Raw genomic sequence first — 19664 nt, forward strand, 5'->3', positions numbered from 1 at the left:
AAGGACTAAAAAGGAGAGTTGCATCAGTTTTGGGTCCAAACCACTCATCTGTCTCAGATAACTCATGAATATCCCTCCCACTCTTTCCAAAACCCTCCCTTTTATTTCGACTCTCCTATATATTTGGTGTCTCTGCCTGAATTGGGTTGAGAAGTTGAGTTGTGAACTAGGTTCCTGCTTCTCCATTCTTTGGCCACTGCTGTTCCAGTCTCAGCATCAGTTTCATTATTGACTGCATGGATCCGATCAGAAAAAGAACCTCCCTGGCTGAAACAAGGGGTCTCAGCCAGGCTAGGACCCCAGCATGGGTTCTGTCGACGAACCTGGTAACAGAAACACTCCCCATTCCTCCATGGTCCTTTCACATCCGAATTTCAGACTCTTGCCTCTGGCCTCTAACCTCTCTCCATCCTTGTCTCAGTTTGGACAGCATTACCTTCAGGAAGTCTCTCAGGAGGTTTTCAGAGGCAGAGATGCCATAACATAATTCACATTCCATATGCCAGTATTTCTATCTAGATTTCAAATAAACCCACCTATTAAGTAAAATTTAACTTCCACCAAAATGGAAGCTCTAAAATGAAAGGGGTCTTGTATTCTTAACTTGTGATCCCCTACAACATATACATGAATAACTGATAGCCTGCCTTGACATGGGCATTCAACAAAATTAGTTTAATTCTGTAAACTACAGGTTAGTAATCCTTTTCTGTAAAGAGCTGTAAATATTTTAAGCCTTAAGAGATATAGGTCTCTGTAGCAACTACTCAACTTTGCTATTGTAGTGTGAAAGCAGCCATAGACAATCTGTAAACAAATTTGCACGACTGTATTCCAATAAAACTTTACTATGGACACTGAAATTTGAAGAAATAGTACTCTGATTTTTCTCAACTACTTAAAAATATAAAAACCAATTTTATTTCACAAGCCTTATACATACAAGGCAGAGGTCTGGATTTGACTACAGGTTGTACTTTGCTGACCCTCAGTATAAATGAATACAGTTTGAATCATTCCCAAATGTATCTCTATGATCCCATTCTTTCTGTTTCTCCAATTATCTTGTAGACTTATCCCTATCTCACCAGAGAACAACACTGATAAAAATCCTTCAATGAATGCCATGTTCCCTCTACTCTATGGGGCCCGTATACATGTTAAATCCCAAACTTTTGCTCTCCCTTCTCTCTCCATATGTTTGTGAGGCAGGTCTTTTGCTTTTTGGCAATGCCTCTGATGTGTTCAGTTTCCTTGTCTGTGAACTTCCATCAAATCCCTCTATTTCCAAACCACGGGCTCACCCCTGAGCCCAACCCAATTAATGACTTTCCTAAGAATCTCTTCCTGATCACCCTCCACTAGGCTCCTAAACACCAGGCACTTAGCTCATTGTCCTCTTGTAGACAGCAAGTTGTCTGATTGTTTGCCCTGTCTCTTTTCCAAACTAGCTCCCCACAAGAGTCATAGCTGATTTGTCAACAATTCCACAAATGGGCTGACAAAGAGTAAACATTCAATCAACATTACGGAATCAATGACTCTCACGGCTGGGAGGCACAGTATAATTAACAAAGAAGACTGAAATAAGCTAGAAACCATTTAGTATATCTGGCATCATTGCTAGTATAAACAGGGGCTTAGTAGAGGAGGGCCAACAGGCAAAACTAAAAAACAGAAGCAGTGGCTCTGTGGTGGTAAGTGATGGGCTGAGGAGAGTGCCATAATGGTTGCAACTTGCCACTGGGGCTGCCTGGCATTTCACAGGATATGGAGCCCCAGCCCTGAAGGAGAGACCCCTTACTGCTGGTAAGATAGGAAGGGGGCAAGGCACAACCTTTAAAAGAATGATAGCCATTGAGGACATGACATAAACTAGTTAGAACCAACTAGGTCAAAGATGGTGGATGATTGACTTCCACTAGACCTTGAGTCTCAGTATATGCTCATTGTAATATATCAGCTAAAGGACACACCCACAGGCACCAAGACAGTTCTGAGGCCAATGACTATAAAAGGCCAAAACGCAGGTGGTAGCCCAATTCCTAGAAATCCCCGCCCCCTTCCCCAAAATAGTTGGAATAATCCTCCCATTCATTAGCCTATGAAATTACCCACCCCTGTAAAAACTGACAACCCTGTATCCTAGTGCCTCTCCCCTTCTGAGATGGCCCACACTCTATGGAGTATGTATCTCCCTAAATAAACCTTCTTTCAACTTACTATGGCTCGCTCTTGAATTCTTTCCTGTGTGAAGCCAAGAACCCACACTCGGTAGCTATCCCAGGGACTTGGATGTGACCTGGGATGTTACCATTCTCTCTGGCCCCACTTTCTTTCCTGCAACACTTGGGAGCTGGATACCTGTGATACTGCAACTTAGAATAAGAAATATATATTTGGTCCCCCTTTCTGGCACAGAGCTCCTAAAACCCTTGGAATTTCTGGTGCTGAGATTGAAAAAGGTATCTTTTGTTATGTTAATACGGTGGCTTTGGAAGGTCGGGAAGGGTGAGGGCTGGCTTGGTTGCCAAGATAACCAATTGATAAGAGAGCTGGAACTTTCAGTCCCATCCCCAGACCTCTGAGGAGGGGAGAGGGGCTGAAATTAAAATCAATCTCCAGTGGCCAATGATTTAATCAACCATGCCTATATAATGAAGACTCCATAAAAAAACAAAAGGATGGGGTTTCTAAAACTTCCAGGTTTGTGAACTAGAACACTTCCATTCGCCACAGTGCTGGACCCAAACTCCATGGGGACAGAAGTTCCTTTGTTCAGGACCTTACTCTAGGTATCTGTTCCTATTGCTGCTGATTCCTAACTTTTAATATCCTTTGTAATAAACTGATAATCTAGTGAGTAAATTGGTTTTCTAAGTCTTGTGAGCCATTCTAGCAAATTAATTGAACCCAAGGAGGGGATCGTAGGAACCTCTGATTTTTAGCCAGTTGATCAGAGACACAGGTGACAACCTAAACTTGTGATTGATATCTGAAGCAGAAGGGGGCAGTTTTGTGGGACTGAGTCCTTAACCTGTGGAATCTGATGCTATCACTGGATAGATAATGTCAGAATTGAGTTGAATTGCAGGACACCTAGAGAATTGCTTGGTGGTGTGGGGGAAAACTTCCCACGTGCTGGAATTGGGAATTGCCCAAAGTCCAGCCAGGCCTCAAGTGCCACTCTTATCTAGCTCCTGCACCAATGACAGCTCCAAAAACCCACCTGTTAGGAGGGAAAGACAAAGTGGTAGGGAACTGAGGAAACTGATTAACTTGAGGGCTTCCCTTCAAGTACTCCTTTATTCTCTAGCACATTCTCTGAATAGAGTGATAAGGAAACTCATGCACAGATAGTATAAGGCAGGGGTCCCCAATCCCTGGGCTGTGGACTGGTACCGGTCCACGGCGTGTTAGGAACTGGGCCACACAGCAGGACAAGAGTGGCGGGTGAGCCAGCGAAGCTTCATCTGCTGCTCCCCATCTCTCACATTACCGCCTGAACCATCCTCCCCACCACCCTGGTCTGTGGAAAAACTTTCTTCCATGAAACCAGTCCCTGGTGCCAAAATGTTGGGGACCACTGGTTTAAGGGATTGCCCAAGGTCCTAAAACTTTTTAAATTATCATAAGGCTAAGAAAATTATAAGCGTGAGTCACTGAATCAGCAAGATACAGTGTACTACAGATGTGGAAGACACTAGAGATGCTGAAGAAGAACTTACCAAAGAAGGTGAAGAAATATGAAATGATGTGGAAGAATGTCAGAATAAAACATTGCTTGCTGGAACTGAGACATTCACTGATTCAAATGCTCAGTTATCATTAATTATGTCAGTGAAATGTTTAACCACCACTGGAATTAGTCAATGGCAGAAAGAAACTCCTAAATTAATCCCACTGAATGAAGATGTTCTGGTAACATTAGGAAAAGAAGAGTTCTAAAAATTAAGACATGATCTACAAATGGTACTGTCTAGAATGGTAATGTCAAAGAATGAAAAGATAAAGAAAAAATAGTGGCTGGATGAACAGCAACAGATACTGGAATCTCTTAATATAGTAAACAATGAAACATCACATAGTGACATTTTTTTCTGAATTGAGAACCTTTAATAAGCTGAAAACAAAAATGCTTAATATAAAAGAATTAAAGGTGTGGAGAAAAGGGAACCCTCTCGCACTGTTGGTTGGAATGTAAACTGATAGAGCCACTACGGAGAACAGTATGGAGGTTCCTTAAAAAACTAAAAATAGAACTATCATATAACCCAGCAATCCCACTACTGGGCATATACCCTAAGAAAACCATAATTCAAAATGAGTCATGTATCACAATTTTCACTGCAGCACTATTTACAGTAGCCAGGACATGGAAGCAACCTAAGTGTCCATTGACAGATGAATGGGTAAAGAAGATGTGGTACATATATACAATGGAATATTACTCAGCCATAAAAAGAAACGAAATTGAGATATTTGTAGTGAGGAGGATGGACCTAGAGTCTGTCATACAGAGTGAAGTAAGTCAGAAAGAGAAAAAAGATACCGTATGCTAACACATACATATAGAATCTTTAAAAAAAAAAAAGGTTCTGATGAACCTAGGGGCAGGACAGGAATAAAGATGCAGACATAGAGAATGGACTTGAGGACACGGGGAGGGGGAACGGTAAGCTGGGATGAAGTGAGAGAGTAGCACTGACATATATACACTACCAAATGTAAAACAGATAGCTAGTGGGAAGCAGCCACATAGCACAGGGAGATCAGCTCAGTGCTTTGTGACCACTTAGAGGGGTGGGATAGGAAGGGTGGGAGGGAGACACAAGAGGGAGGGGATATGGGGATATGTGTATATATATAGCTGATTCACTTTATTATACAGCTGAAACTAACACAACATTGTAAAGCAATTATACTTCAATAAAGATGTTTAAAAAAAGAATTTAAGGAGAAACTCTTGATTACCTTGGGTGAGTTTTGAGAAGACCATTTTCCTGTAACTGATAGAAAATTGAAAAAGAAAAACATTGTCTATTCTTGCCTCCTTTGTTGTAGATTAATTGAGCATAAGCACCTGGGTTTAGTTCTGGGCTTTCTATTCTGTTCCATTGACCTGTGTGTCTGTTTTTATGCCAGTACCATACCGTTTTGATTACCGTAGCTTTGTGCATAGCCTGAAGTCAGGGAGCCTGATTCTTATCCATGGCATTTTTTTTTTTTTTTTTTTTTTTACGGTACATGGGCCTCTCACCGCTGTGGCCTCTCCCGTTGCAGAGCATAGGCTCTGGATGCTCAGGCTCAGCGGCCATGGCTCACAGGCCCAGCTGCTCCGCGGCATGTGGGATCTTCCTGGACAGGGACACAAACCCGTGTCCCCTGCATCAGCAGGCGGACTCTCAACCACTGCGCCACCAGGGAAGCCCCCATGGCATTTAAAAAAAATAGTTATTAATTTATTTATTTGGCTATGCCAGGCCTTAGTTGCAGCAGGAAGAATCTTCACTGTGGCGTGCTGGATTCTTAGTTGTGGCATGCAGGATCATTTTAGTTGCAGCATGCAGGCCCTTAATTGTGGCATGTGGGATCTAGTTCCCTGACCAGGGATCGAACCTGGGCACCCTGCATTGAAAGCATGGAGTCTTAACTGCTGGACCACCAGGGAAGTCCCACCCATGGTATTTTGATAGAGATTTCATTGAATCTGTAGATTTCCTTGGGTAATATGGTCATTTTAACAATATTGATTCTTCCACTCCAATCACACAGTATATCTTTCCATCTGTTTGTGTTGTCTTCAATTTCTTTCATCAGTGTCTTATAGTTTTCCAAGTACAGGTATTTTGATCCCTTAGGTAGGCTTATTTTTAGGTATTTTATTCTTTTTGATGTGATGGTAAATGGGATTGCTTTCTTAATTTCTCCTTCTGATTAAAAAATGGGCAGAAGACCTGAATAGACATTTTTCCAAAGAGGACATACAGATGGCCAACAGGCACGTGAAAAGATACTCAACATGGCTAATCATTAGGGAAATGCAAGTCAAAAGCACAATGAGGTATCACCTCATATCTGTCAGAATGGCTATCATCAAAAATAGCACAAATAAGGGAGTTCCCTGGTGGCCTAGTGGTTAGGATTTGGCACTTTCACTGCAGAGGTCTGGGTTCAATCCCTTGTTGGGGAACCATCCTGCATGCCGTGTGGTGCAGCCAAAATACAAAAAAAAAAAAAAACAAAAACCCACAAATAATAAATGTTAGCCAGGACTTGAAAAAGAGAACCCTCATACGATGCCAGTATGAATGTAAATTGGTACAGCCACTGTGAAAAACAGTTTGGAGGTGTCTCAAAAAAAACTAAAAATAGTGCTAACATATGTCCCAGCAATTCCACTCCAGGGTATATATCCATAAAAAACAAAAACACTAATTAAAAAAGATACATGCACCGCAATGTTCATAGCAGCATTACTTAAAACAGTCAAGATATAGAAGCAACCTAAGTGTCCATCAACAAATGAATGGATAAAGAGGCTGAGTAACATTCCATTTTATGTATATATGGAACATATATTTTGCTCCATATATACATGGACAAGAACAAAAATTTGCCATTTGCAGCAACATGGATAGACTTGGAAGGTATTATGGTAAGTGAAATTAGTCAGAGAAAGACAAATACTGTATGATATCACTTATATGTGGAACCTAAAAATACAATAAGTTATTGAATATAACAACAACAAAAAAAGCAGCAGACTCACAGCTATAGAGAACAAACTAGTGATTACCAGTGGGGAGAATGAAGGGCAGAGGGGCAATATAGGGGTATCAGATTAAGAGGCACAAACTATTATTGATAAAATAAGCTACAAGGATATATTGCACAACACAGGGAATATAGCCAATATTTTATAACCATAAATAAGGCATAACATTTAAAAACTGTGAATCACTATATTGTACACCTGTAACATACAGCTTTATACAGCAAATAAACTTCAAAAATTTTTTTGAAAATAAATTAATTAAAAAGAAATTTTTAAATGATAACAAAAATATAGAGGAAAAAAGAAAAACATTAAAAAAATCAACTGCATAACTGATAGCATTACATGAAATGTTAGAGATTCATATAAATAGATTTTTTGATGTCCCACATGATCCATATGTCAAAATTAGTGATTACTTTTGGCCACCTTATAATGAACTGCTATTACTTAAAGGAATTGCCTTGAGACATCTAGACGATTCAATCCAAATAAGATTAGAATTCTTCTATGAGTAAAAAGGTGGTCTTTTTTTCCCACACAGTACTTAAAGAATCCTTTTTGTTATTCAAAGATAACAGAAACACTGAAGACTACTTGAATGGAGAACATAAAATCAAAGCACTTAGTCCATCTTTCTTTTATTCTTAAAATGGCATATGCTGCAATCTTATTCATTTTAATATAGTCCTCTTTCATTCAAGTCAGTGCTTTAGTGTTTTAAACTATGTGAACAAGAATGCAAGTAAAAAAAAAAAAAAGAATGCAAGTAAAAAATATTCTAGACCTAATCATTACAAAACATTTAATGTACCTTACTTCATGCAATACTCTTTAAAAATTCTTTGTTAATTTATGATATTGCTAATGCAATATTTTCCATTAAAATTTTATGAGTTTCTTTTACGTATTTTGATGTCCATTTGATGCTTAACTCATTCATTTAGGAATTATAATGGACAGACTATTTTATTTGAAGATGGTTCTAAAATTAAAGTAGTATCTGATACAGAAGATAGCAAGATTTTAAAATATTTATCAAATCTGTTTCATGTATACTGCCTTAGTTTTAGATTTGTTTAAAAAAAGGAATATAAAATACTAATGGATAGAGTTAGCATGAAAACTAATGGATAAACTTATAAACTTTCAATAAACGAAAACTATTTTAATGTGTATTATATACCAAATGATATTATATATTAAACTACTCTTGATTCTGTTAATTATAACCAACAAAATTGTGTTCATAAAATTGTATTAATCCTTTTCTGGACTTCTCTGTAATCCTTTCCTGTGACTTTTCTGTAAATAAAACACTTTAATTTAAAAACAAAAACAGGGAATTCCCTGGCAGTCCAGTGCTTAGGACTCAGTGCTTTCACCACAGGGGCCTGGGTTCAATCCCCAGTCGAGGAACTAAGATCCCACAAGCCACGTGGCACAGCCAATAGATAGACAGACAGATAAATTAATTAATTAATTTAAAAACTAAGCAAAAAAGTGGAAGCAAAACTAATTGTGAAGTTCCTGGTAATCAAAGACTATGCAATTGTAATTAAAATAACTAAAAATAAATTTTAAAAAATTAGCTTGTAGCAATGTACTTTCAATTACAAAACAGCTTTTAAAATTGTTAAAACTCAGTTCCAATAATGTATAGCTATAACAGGACATAGATTCATAGATTTATGAAGATAGTAATCTATCTTCTAAGAATTTAAACTAAGGACATGGGCACAATAAAAGAAAAATATTTATGCATAAAATATCCTTCCCTCTCTTTCATAAAGCAATATAATTGTCCATTCCACCAAGGAAACTTTAAAAACCAATAAATCACCTATTCAACATTTACTCAGAGACCTCCTTACTCAGAACCCCAAAGTTCAATCTTAAAGAAGTAGGTTTTTCATTTTCTTCTTCAGGCAAACTTGAAATTTGGTTACTTAACTTTACTTGAAAAATATGATTTTTCTCCTGTTGCAGAGTCTGATACTGACAGAAGAATCACTGCTTGAACCCAGACCTCGTGTTCACTATCCAACAGAAAAAGAAATGTTGGACATAGCTTGGAAGAAAATGTCAATATGACTTTCATAGGAAACTGTGTGGCAGCATCAAGGAAGGTTGGCTGGGACTCAGCCCAGGGTCTGAGGCTTCTTCTGCCACGCAAGGCTCAGACAAATACGAGGGTGGTACAGGGTCCCTGCAGCTGCCCCTGAGCCAAGGTCACTCGAGGCTCTGAGTGCCTACAATTATTCCTCTTCCTCTTGGATCAAGCCCTTCTCACTTTCCAGAAGCCTGTTTTCATTTTCTGTGACATTTTCTAAAGTTTGATATTAAATCTTTGATGCCTGCATTGTGCTCCTCCAGCCTGACAACCAATGGGAGGGAAGGGGAATGGAGAAGAGGAAAGGAAGGGGAGAAAGAGGAGGAGAGAAGACAACTTTGGGAGAGAGGGTTGTCAATGTGGAAGGAAGTGATACAAATAGGGAATGGAAGAAGGCAAGGAAAAATCCTGTGTGACTGAATTGGGATTGAACACATTATAAATACTTGAAAAAAATACACAACCCCATACAGATTTTATATGTCTATATATACTTATATACAACTACATATAGTTATATATACTATATATAGTTATAGTTATATACATAGCTATGTCTATATATCTGAAAGGACCTAAAAGCAATAATCTATTAGTAGCACTGAGACTTTAGCTTCTAAATACCTTTCCACATTGTAAGAAATGAGTGGGGGGCAAGATGGGAGGATGGGGGAGAAAAGTCCTTTCTTATAGAATGTCAACTACAAAATACTGAAGGAATGATGTAGTTATAAAACATCATTTTGGACTATGATAGTAAAAAATTGTTTCTTGCAAACCAAAAAGGCATCATGATTGCAACCTAAATAAAGCTTGGCAACTTTTTTTTTTTAATCATTACAAGGCAAAAATTTAATGAAAATTAGTCGGTGGGTATGTAATAATCCAAAGGGCTAAACAGTTACATGGAACTGTATTAGAAATTTAAAATAGAAGTAAATGAAGTAACTGTTACATGTTATCATCATCTGATTCATTTCTTCCTTCAAAGATTCCCTGGCGTATTTCTTTGCTAAGATGACACAGTCTTGAAGACATTTCAGACAGACCTATACAGAGGGCATTCTATAAAATACCTGGCTTGTATGCTTCAAAAATAATAACCACATGAAAATCAAAGAAGGCTAAGGAACCATTCCAGATTAAAGATAATCTTCAAAAGCCATGGCAAGCTGTGACAGGGCGAGAGAGAGTCATGGACATATACACACTAACAAACGTAGTAAGGTAGATAGCTAGTTGGAAGCAGCCGCATGGCACAGGGATATTGGCTGGGTGCTTTGTGACAGCCTGGAGGGGTGGGATAGGGAGGGTGGGAGGGAGGGAGACGCAAGAGGGAAGAGATATGGGAACATATGTATATGTATAACTGATTCACTTTGTTATAAAGCAGAAACTAACACACCATTGTAAAGCAATTATACCCCAATAAAGATGTTAAAAAAAAAAAAAAAGCCATGGCAGCTTGATTGGATCTATAGTCCTGAACTAGATTTGTAACAGAAAAAAAAATGCTATAAAGAAAATTATTGGGATAGCTGAAGGAACTGGAATATAGACTGTAGATTAGATAAAAGAATTGCATAAATGTTAAAGTTCCTGAATTAATAACTGTACTGTGGGTATCTAAATGTACATCCCTGTTCTTAGGAAGTATATATGCATACGTGGCATGATGTCTGCAACAGTCTCTCAAATTGGCCAGAACAAACAAAAAAGTTTACACATAGTGGGAAAGAGGGACATGACAAACAAAATGTGGCAAAATATTTAAAATTAGTGAATCTGGGTAAAGGGTAAGTTAGAGTTCTTAATAATATTCTTGTAATTTCTATAATTTTAAGGTTGTTTCCAAATAAAAGTAAAATAAAAATAGTACGGTTAGAGTATACCCATGTATTTAATACATGTGTTGCCCAAGTGAGCACTTACACCCATTTGTTTAAAAAATTTTAAATACATAGAATATGTATGTATTAGTTATGTAAGTATAAAAGTATTTGTATAAAAAGTTTTTCTATTGTGAGAAAATGTTAGGTTCTGAAACAAGTATAGATATTTAGATTTACACTTTTTGAGTACTCATAGAACAGATCTACCTAATTCTCTTAACTCTAAGGATATTCCAATAATTCTGCCAGTTCCTGATGCTTATTATTTTTATGAATATTTAAGTGGTTCCTTATCTAATTATGTTATTTTTATGTATTTGAATAGCTAATATGTTCACATAGTTTAAAAAGATCAAATGTGAGACTTCCCTGGTGGTCCAGTGGGTAAGACTCCATGCTCCCAATGCAGGGGGCCCAGGTTCAATCCCTGGTTGGGGAACTAGATCCCTCATGTATGAGCAACTAAGAAGTCCGCATGCCGCAACAAGACCCATTGCAGCCAAAGTAAATAAATAAATATATTTTAAAAAAATCAAATGCACAAAACGACATACAGTGATAAGTCTGCTTTTAACCTCTGTTGACCATATATCTCTATCTGCCTCGTAAAGGCTCAGTTTACAACCGTTATCCTGGAATGATTATGAATAGCCCCTTCTTTCAGAATTATGTTAGTTTGAATGATACTTAGATCCCTGTTCCTTTACCAGACTGCCACACCAAGACTTACATCAACACCTGTGTTAACAGTGTCTGTGTATACTCCTGGAGGAATTCTACTAATATATAAGTTTACATAAATTTTATCTTTTTAAATTTTAAACAAATGGGTATACCCATGCTATTATTTAACTTTCATTTTGAAACAATCTTAAACACATGGAAATTGCAAGAATATTAAAAAGAATTCTCATTTACTCTTTACCCAGATTCACTAATTTTAAATATTTTGCCACATTTGGTTTATCATGCTGAGGCACCATTACTTTCACATGGATTACAGTTTCTAGCCCCACTCCTCTCTCAAACGTCCTTCTAAATGATTTGGGAAAATTAATACAGAAAGGAAGACTCCAAGAGTACAATATTGAAAGCTTCATAGAGTACATTTGCAGAAATGGTAGCAGAGGAAAGGGGGTGTGCAGCCAGTAGACTGTGGAAGGTACACAAGGGGAGCTAGCAATGCTAATTTTGAGAATCGAAGAATTACAAAATCTATAGGCATACAGATACTTCTTCTGTGATTTACATAAAACACTGGAAACTGTCTTTCCCCCAAGAGCCCTTTATAGACAAATAACTAACATGTGTACCATATGCTTGGAGGCATAGATGAAAAGAAAAAAGAGGTCGAAATTTTAGCTTTTCCTGCCTCAATCCTGAATAACTTCAGTATTTCACACACACAATCCTGTTTAAGTCAACAAAGAAAATAATCATATGGATTTTGCCATTATTGTTTTCACAGTCTAATAAAGAGATAGATGGAACTAATGGAATTTGTATTTAAGTAGCCAGAAAATCACCATAACTAAACCAGAGGCCTCAATTCTCACCAAAACCTCCTGCTGGACATATAGGTATCTATTAACAATCATCATTTGTCAGTTTTCACATTGCTAAGTGAACGTGTCTGGTCTACTCTTACATTTAAGTGCTAGGGTCTAAGGATACACATACTTAGATATTCATGGCAGCAGTGTTGGTGAAAACTGCAGACTTCATGTGACCTAAACAATAGTCAGGTATAGAAGGGGCACATCTACTCTGGGATATAGATATAATGGTATCATTCATACATATATACATATATTTAACATTACTATGTACACACAAATATTCATAAGTATATATGTATATATACACATCTATATATATATATAGTGGTATGAGATATAGATATAGTGGTGATAGATACAGATGGATAATGATAGAATACTATCTGGAGATGAAAACCAACAACTGTAGTTACAAGTAAATGGATGAATACTGAAAACATAATATTAAGTGAAACAAAATATATACAGTTAAGAGCAGGCAAAACTATATCAACTGTATTCCTATAGCTTAAATATGTAATCACAAGGGATAAAATTATAAAGAACAGCATGGAGGATTTATCTCTGTTGGAAGAGGAGGTCAAGATTGGGAAGGGATACCCAGTAGTTTTAGGAGAGCCATGCATCTTCTATTTCTTCACTTGCGTGTAGGCCTGAATAAGGCACTTAGCCTCTTTGTATGACTTTTTTTTTTTTGGCCGCACTGTGCGGAGTGTGGGATCTTAGTTCCCCAACCAGGGATTGAACCCAGGCCCCCTGCAGTGGAAGCATGGAGTCCCAACCACTGAACCGCCAGGGAATTCCCTGTATGACATTTTTATCATCTGTAAAATGGAATATTCCATGGAGAGCAAGAACAAGTGACCAATATAGAGCAAGTACTCAATAGATGTTGGCTGGTACTGGTTCCATTCACATCCTCTGTTGTACTCAAACCCCAATAATCCTAGGTTCTGCTCAAAAGTACAACGGTTTTAATGTGCCAAGGAGGACCACTGTGAGTTGGTCTGGATGGCTGTGCCCACCTTCTTATCAGCCTTGGTCGCTTGACCAGAAAATGGAAGCAGGTTCTGAGTTCTGACATGATCACAGGCCCAGGGCTGAACATACATGTCTTTTACCAAGCCCTGGGCTACTCACTTCCCTAGGAGTTCAGCTCATCTCTCTGGCTGGAGCCCCTTAACTACAGGATGACTTGGAAAAACTGATCCTGCACGTCATCTGTATTACAATTAAACCCCATGCTTTAGGATTCTGCATCACTGTTGCTTACCTGAATAATCAGTCGGGCTCTCCTTAGACTAATAGAAGGAAGTCTCTTCTTGAGTGCAAACAGAAAATGATTCCCAGCTTATTCTGCAGCAACATTCTCCGGGAGGGTCTACAACTCCTTCAGGACATGTGTTTTTCAAGCATATTAAAGCATGCACCTGTTTCCTTACTGATTCCTGAGTAAGCCTCAGGTCAAACTCGGTTCACCTGCTTGATGTCAATTTTCTTAAACCTGGGTGCTTCAGAATCCTTCACAAATACAACTTGCAGTGCTAGTTCCGGTTCCATCGGCTTTGGGTCAGAACCAGTCATGCATGAAGGTGATCCTGTCAGAAGAGCCTTGCACAGTTGGGATATCGTAACCGTCTTTGGATTTACACCACTCCCAGAATTTGTGACTGTCCCCACCAGGCAAATCATGGGATGTCTCTGCCCTGTCAGTTGGAAGGTGTCCTGAGGTAGAAAGAGAAGATACTATACCTCTAGGGCTTTACACCCCTGTCTATTTGAAAGGGTCCCACACCTGGGTAACTCTCCAAACCAAATCTTAAACAGCAGCTGACTTAGAACATAACTACAAAGCCATCCAAATGCTCTCTGGGCTTAACTCTGCTTCTGGGACTTGAGATTTGGGAGGCAGTTTAAGTCTGGTGAGCATAGGATTCACCAGAGAGCTTGTTACCCTGTGAGTTGTGATTCAGTAAGCCTGGGGTGGGAGCTGAGATCTGCATTCCTAACAAGATCCCAGGTGATGCCAATGCTGCTGGTTCACAAACCTCACTTTGAGTAACAAAGGTCTAGCATATTGCTTAAGGGCTTACTTGCCAGGGAGACAGATTAGATAGACTCCTAATTTTAACTAAACTGCTGGGGGATCTTGAACAACTCCTTTGCCTCCAGAATTGAGTTTATGACTAAAACCCCTCCCCCCTTTGCCTTAAGAAAGTTTGAGTATGTAAAGCATACTCATTTTTTTCAACAGAAATGCCATACTTTATTCTTTTGTTTAAAAAAGGCATCCTTATGTAAAAAAATGTTTTCTAAGAAGAAATATATTATTTCAGGTCATAAATACTCAGCAAACATACAACTGCTGACAACAACAAAAACTGACACTGGTGTTTTCCATTAGTGCTGAAAACAAATCTGCTTAGGATATATTTACAGGATATTACACTACTCAACCACAAAAATTGAGATATTTGGGTCTTCTAGGGGTAGACACTGATATTTGTAAAGGCAGAACACCTATACAAAATTAAAAATAAAGTATATTTTCACACGTGTTGTCATAACAGTAATACTGGGAGGTATGTTAAGCACAAAGTTTCTTCAAAATACAAGGACAAGCAAAAAGAAACTGGCTTACATGCTGAGTCCAATATTAAACTGGGCTTCAGCTCTGCACTCTCAGACTTGGTGCACTTTAGTGATTTTCTCCACCCCGTTAGTGAACCCCAGTCCCACTGTTTGAACTATTCTCTCAAAGTGTGGTCCTCAGATCAACCCTGGCACTTGTTAGAAATATGAATCCTCAGGCCCCAAACCAGACCAAGTGAATTAGAAAAACCTGGGTGGGGGTTTGCACTCTGTTTTAACAACCTCTCAGTTGATGCTGATGCACACTCAAGTGGGGAAATCACTGCCTTGCCAGAGATACAGAAGACTCAAGCAGAACTGCAGAAAAAAAAAAAAAAAAGCAAATATCTAAAAATGAGGAAAGGCCTAAACAGTGTGATTAAATTTTAAGTGAAATGATGATTGCTTTAGCAATATGAAAAATGTTTCTAAGATTAAGAAAAGTTTTCTAAGCATCCATAACAAACAGAGGAGGTGGTGGACTAGACAGGGTGTGCATGGAAGTGGAGGGTAATCAGTGAGAGGCCAGAGATATGTAAGATTTCTACTTACATAAGAGAAAGTACCACCCATGACTGGAAAAAGGGGCAGCAAAACATCCAGAGGAAATTCAGCTTCATTTTACTGAAGTTGAGAATTACAAAGAGAAAATCTATCAGTTCATTCAAAATACAAGTGTATAAATCTGAAATTATGTAAAAATGTGCTTTGTGTTCATTGGAAAGGGGAGATACAGATAGGAGGAAACTATAGAAGTTCAATTTCCTCCATTCTCTCTCTCTCTCTCTCTCTCTCTCTCTCTGTAACACACACACACACACACACACACACACACACACGAAAGTGAAACAAACTATATACTGATCTGCAAAACCTGTATGAGCTTTAAAGGTAAAGCAAATGATACTGTGGCAATTATCTTTAAGAAGCCCTTGTCTCTGCTGTATGTATGCAGAAATACTTCCTTAGAAAAGTGACTGGTAGAATCAGAAGAAAACTCTGAATACTTCTTTTTCTTTTAAATAAAAGGAGTCTCATTAAAATAAAAAAAACAAAAGAATGAACTCAACCATCAACTTTACCGAAATACATTTAAAACATTTTTTCATATATTAAAAACAGCACAAAATAATATTTTAAAAGGAAGGCACACATATTTGCCCACAGATGATTTCTATAGCCATAGAATCAATGCAAAATATTTTCATATCGTTCTGTATAAAATCCAAAGCTCTCTTTAAACCACATTTTGTAATGTCAAAACTAAAGGAAGAAAATAAGAGATAAAAAGGGGAAATGAGGTCTTTTAAAATCTGTATTATATAGGGTACATTTCTTTTTTTTTTTTTTTTTGCGGTACGCGGGCCTCTCACTGCTGTGGCCTCTCCCGTTGCGGAGCACAGGCTCTGGACGGGGCCAGCCGCTGCGCGGCATGTGGGTTCTTCCCGGACCGGGGCACGAACCTGTGTCCCCTGAATCGGCAGGCGGACTCCCAACCACTGCGCCACCAGGGAAGCCCTAGGGTACATTTCTAAGTGTGTAGGTGCGAATCCATGTTTTAAAAAACTAAATCCTGAACATAATAACGAAGGAACAAAAAACCCAATTATGAAACGTGTTGGTTTCCGTGGGCAGTGGAAATGAAGACAGAGAAGTGCAGCGACACCTACCGCAGCGACATCCCGCGCCACACCGTGCAGACACAGACAAGACACACCCCCGCGGTCACCCCTCACTCCATTAGGTACGTCACCTTCCCAGAGTGCCCCGCGGGCAAGCCAGCCGCGCCGGGTAATAACGTATTTCCTCTGGGCTGCGGTGCTGGTTGGTCTTGCTGGTAAAGACTGGCACGGGAAGGGCTTAGTAAGCGCGTATCTTCGAGTGAAACATTTCTAATGGTTTTAGTTTTCTAAGCAGGCTACGTTGGCCAGAAAATTTTTTTTTTCAGAATTACTAATTACTTAAGTTCATCAAGTAATGAGTAATTTCCCCTCAGAAGGGTCCAAAAATACAAGTTTTAAAGAATTAATACAGCATAACACCACTGTAAAACATATGCCCCTTTAAGAAGTGTTTGATTCAGAAGGAATTGAATCATTGACACCCCCCCAACAAAAAAAGGCAACATATAAGGAAATTTTCCTCTCTTTAGTTATATTACAAACTTGGCATATTCCTGAACAAATACATTCTGCTACCAGCTAATTTAACACTGTTGCCACTGAATGAACTGTATAATACACATGTATACAATGAAGCATACATAGAAACATTCGATGAGGGCATCTCATAAGTGTAGATCTGAGCAGAAGGAAACCAAAATTCAGATGCTGCAAGGTTTACCTGTACAACTTAGAAGGCTGAGGTGGACTTTCATTTCCTAATTTTTGAATTGGTTATTCTTTCAATTTGTAACATTAGCACTCCTTAAAATAAAGTCTACATGGTGAAAAAAATACATACATACAGCCAACATGTCTCTGATTATTAAAAAAAAAAAAGGACTGGAAATATTTGAAGATCATTCCTAACTATGACACTAGTAGTTTTACTGCATTGGAATTTTTCCTTGCCTCCCCCTTAATTTTCCAGTAGTCCTAATGTTTTCAATCATTACTTAAAAAAATTTTAAGGTCATCCTCCAAATAATTAACATTAAGGAAATAAGGAATTCATAATTTTTGTAGTAGTTTGAAGTATTGACTTATTTATGTAGTGGAATGCGACATACTAAAGTTTCTGCCATATTTTTGTAAAATGCAATGAAGCTGGAAGGAGAACAGCAGTGGAGAAACGGGTCCATTGGGCAATGATGTTGAGGCAGCAAAATGTGCTCCACTGCAAGCTGGTGAGAGGAAGGAAAGGGCGTGGTGATGCATACAGTAGGGGTGAAGATAAATGAAGATCAGTAGTTACTTTGGAAAGAACTCTGACTTATTTATTTCAAAAGTTGACAAAACACACAAAACATGTCAAAGAACATTTTTAATTATCAAAATTCACATTTTTCACATAAATCTTGAAACTCAGCTGAAATTTTTTCCCATCCAGGCAAATTTTCTTGAGTTAGTTTATGGAATTTTTTAAAAAGGAAATACCCAAGAATGCAAGACAAAACCTAAAATTTAGCTTTGTTAAAGTGGTATGCCCATTGAAAATGCAGACCAGTTAAATTAGATAAAAGAGAAATGAAAACAATATTACAAATAAGTTTATAAGCAACTTTTTACAGACCATAATTATAAAATAAAAGTATATGGATATAAAAATAGCACTTTATTTTTCTAAGTAAAGACTGATTATATGCTAAAATTCTAAATTCACAACACAAGAATTCCCCCCCTCCTTCCTCCCAGGAGAGAACCAGTAGGGGAGTTAGGCGAGCACTATTGGTGATCACTGATGGAAATTCCCCAAACTGAAGGATCCTACAGAAGCTTGGAAGACAGAGGCTGGGAGGCTGAGGGATGTCCCACCTGGCTCTGCCCCCCAGCTCGAGTTTATTCCCGGGATGGTACCTTGCGGAACGCAGTCCTCCTGGCCAGTCCCTGGACCTTCTCAGGTGCCAAGTGACCCAGCTTGCAGACAAGTTATGCTTTTCTTGCTGGCAACAGTGCCAGGCGGGATCGTTGATGGAACGGAGACCACAGCCCCTGACCTTAGGTTTTGGGACAGTGGCCACATAGTCTCTGGTTTCCCACTATCCGATATCCTGCAGATGGTTCAGAAATAAGAATTTCAAATTAACACTTAATTCAAAAGCGAGGTACCATAAAACTGACTCTTCCAAAAAAGCATTATAAATTAAAACTTATTATGTACCAACATACTGAAAGAAAAGCACAGACTTCAAGAAGGTTTTGTCCTCTTTTAAGTTTTCAGATGCTGTGCAAATTGGCTTAAAATGAACAGATTTCAATTAAAGTCTTAACTAAATCTCAGCATAATAAACCTAATCGGTTGGCTTGGGGGAAAATACTCAAGACATTTCTAAGAGCATAAAATGGCAAAGTTAAATCAAATGTTACAATTTCAATACAAAGAAAGTATCTTAACTTCAGACTTAAGAGTACCTTTTCAAGCATGATAGGAAATCTGATAATTTGGACTCTATTACAAAGTTTTCAAAGAGCTATAGAGAAAAAGTGGATAGAGAAAAGCCTGGAAAAATAAAATGCTAACAAAACTTCAGTTGTTAGAAAGAATAGAAGAATTCAAATTTAGTAACTAGACCCCTTCCGATGAAAAATTAGCAAAAGAAGAAAAACAGTCATGAGAATATAATTCACTTAGAGAACCTCCAGCAAGGTGAAAATAAAGTCATTTTTTTTTTTCTCACTCAGGTTGGAAAACTTTTTTAAAAACAATCTACCAAGGATTTAGGCTATGAAATTACATTCATCTTATGAACCATCTTGCAACTTTTGTGGAAAATGACATGCATACATACACACACTTATGGAAGGATGAATTTAACACAGGACAAACACAACTGCACAGGTTTTATAATAAAATATGAACTATGGAAGCACGCTCCTGTATGCCCATGTTTGTAAATGAACAGCCTAATAGGGTTCACAATAATGTTAACAACAGTTAACTATAGAAAGTAGCATTAATAAATGGATATGGAGCCAGGCTTCCCTGAATTTTTTACTGTGATTAATTCTGAATTGTGTTTTTTCTTCAAT

The 19664-nt window shown here is 38.1% G+C and overlaps 1 pseudogene; it reads left to right on the forward strand.

The window, feature by feature from the left end:
* Nucleotides 1–1726: 1726 nt before the first annotated feature.
* On the forward strand, nt 1727–7296 carry LOC132418746 (centromere protein K-like; annotated as a pseudogene).
* The last annotated feature ends 12368 nt before the right edge of the window (nt 7297–19664 follow it).

This window comes from Delphinus delphis, chromosome 2 (assembly GCF_949987515.2).
Source record: "Delphinus delphis chromosome 2, mDelDel1.2, whole genome shotgun sequence".
NCBI lineage: Eukaryota > Metazoa > Chordata > Mammalia > Artiodactyla > Delphinidae > Delphinus > Delphinus delphis.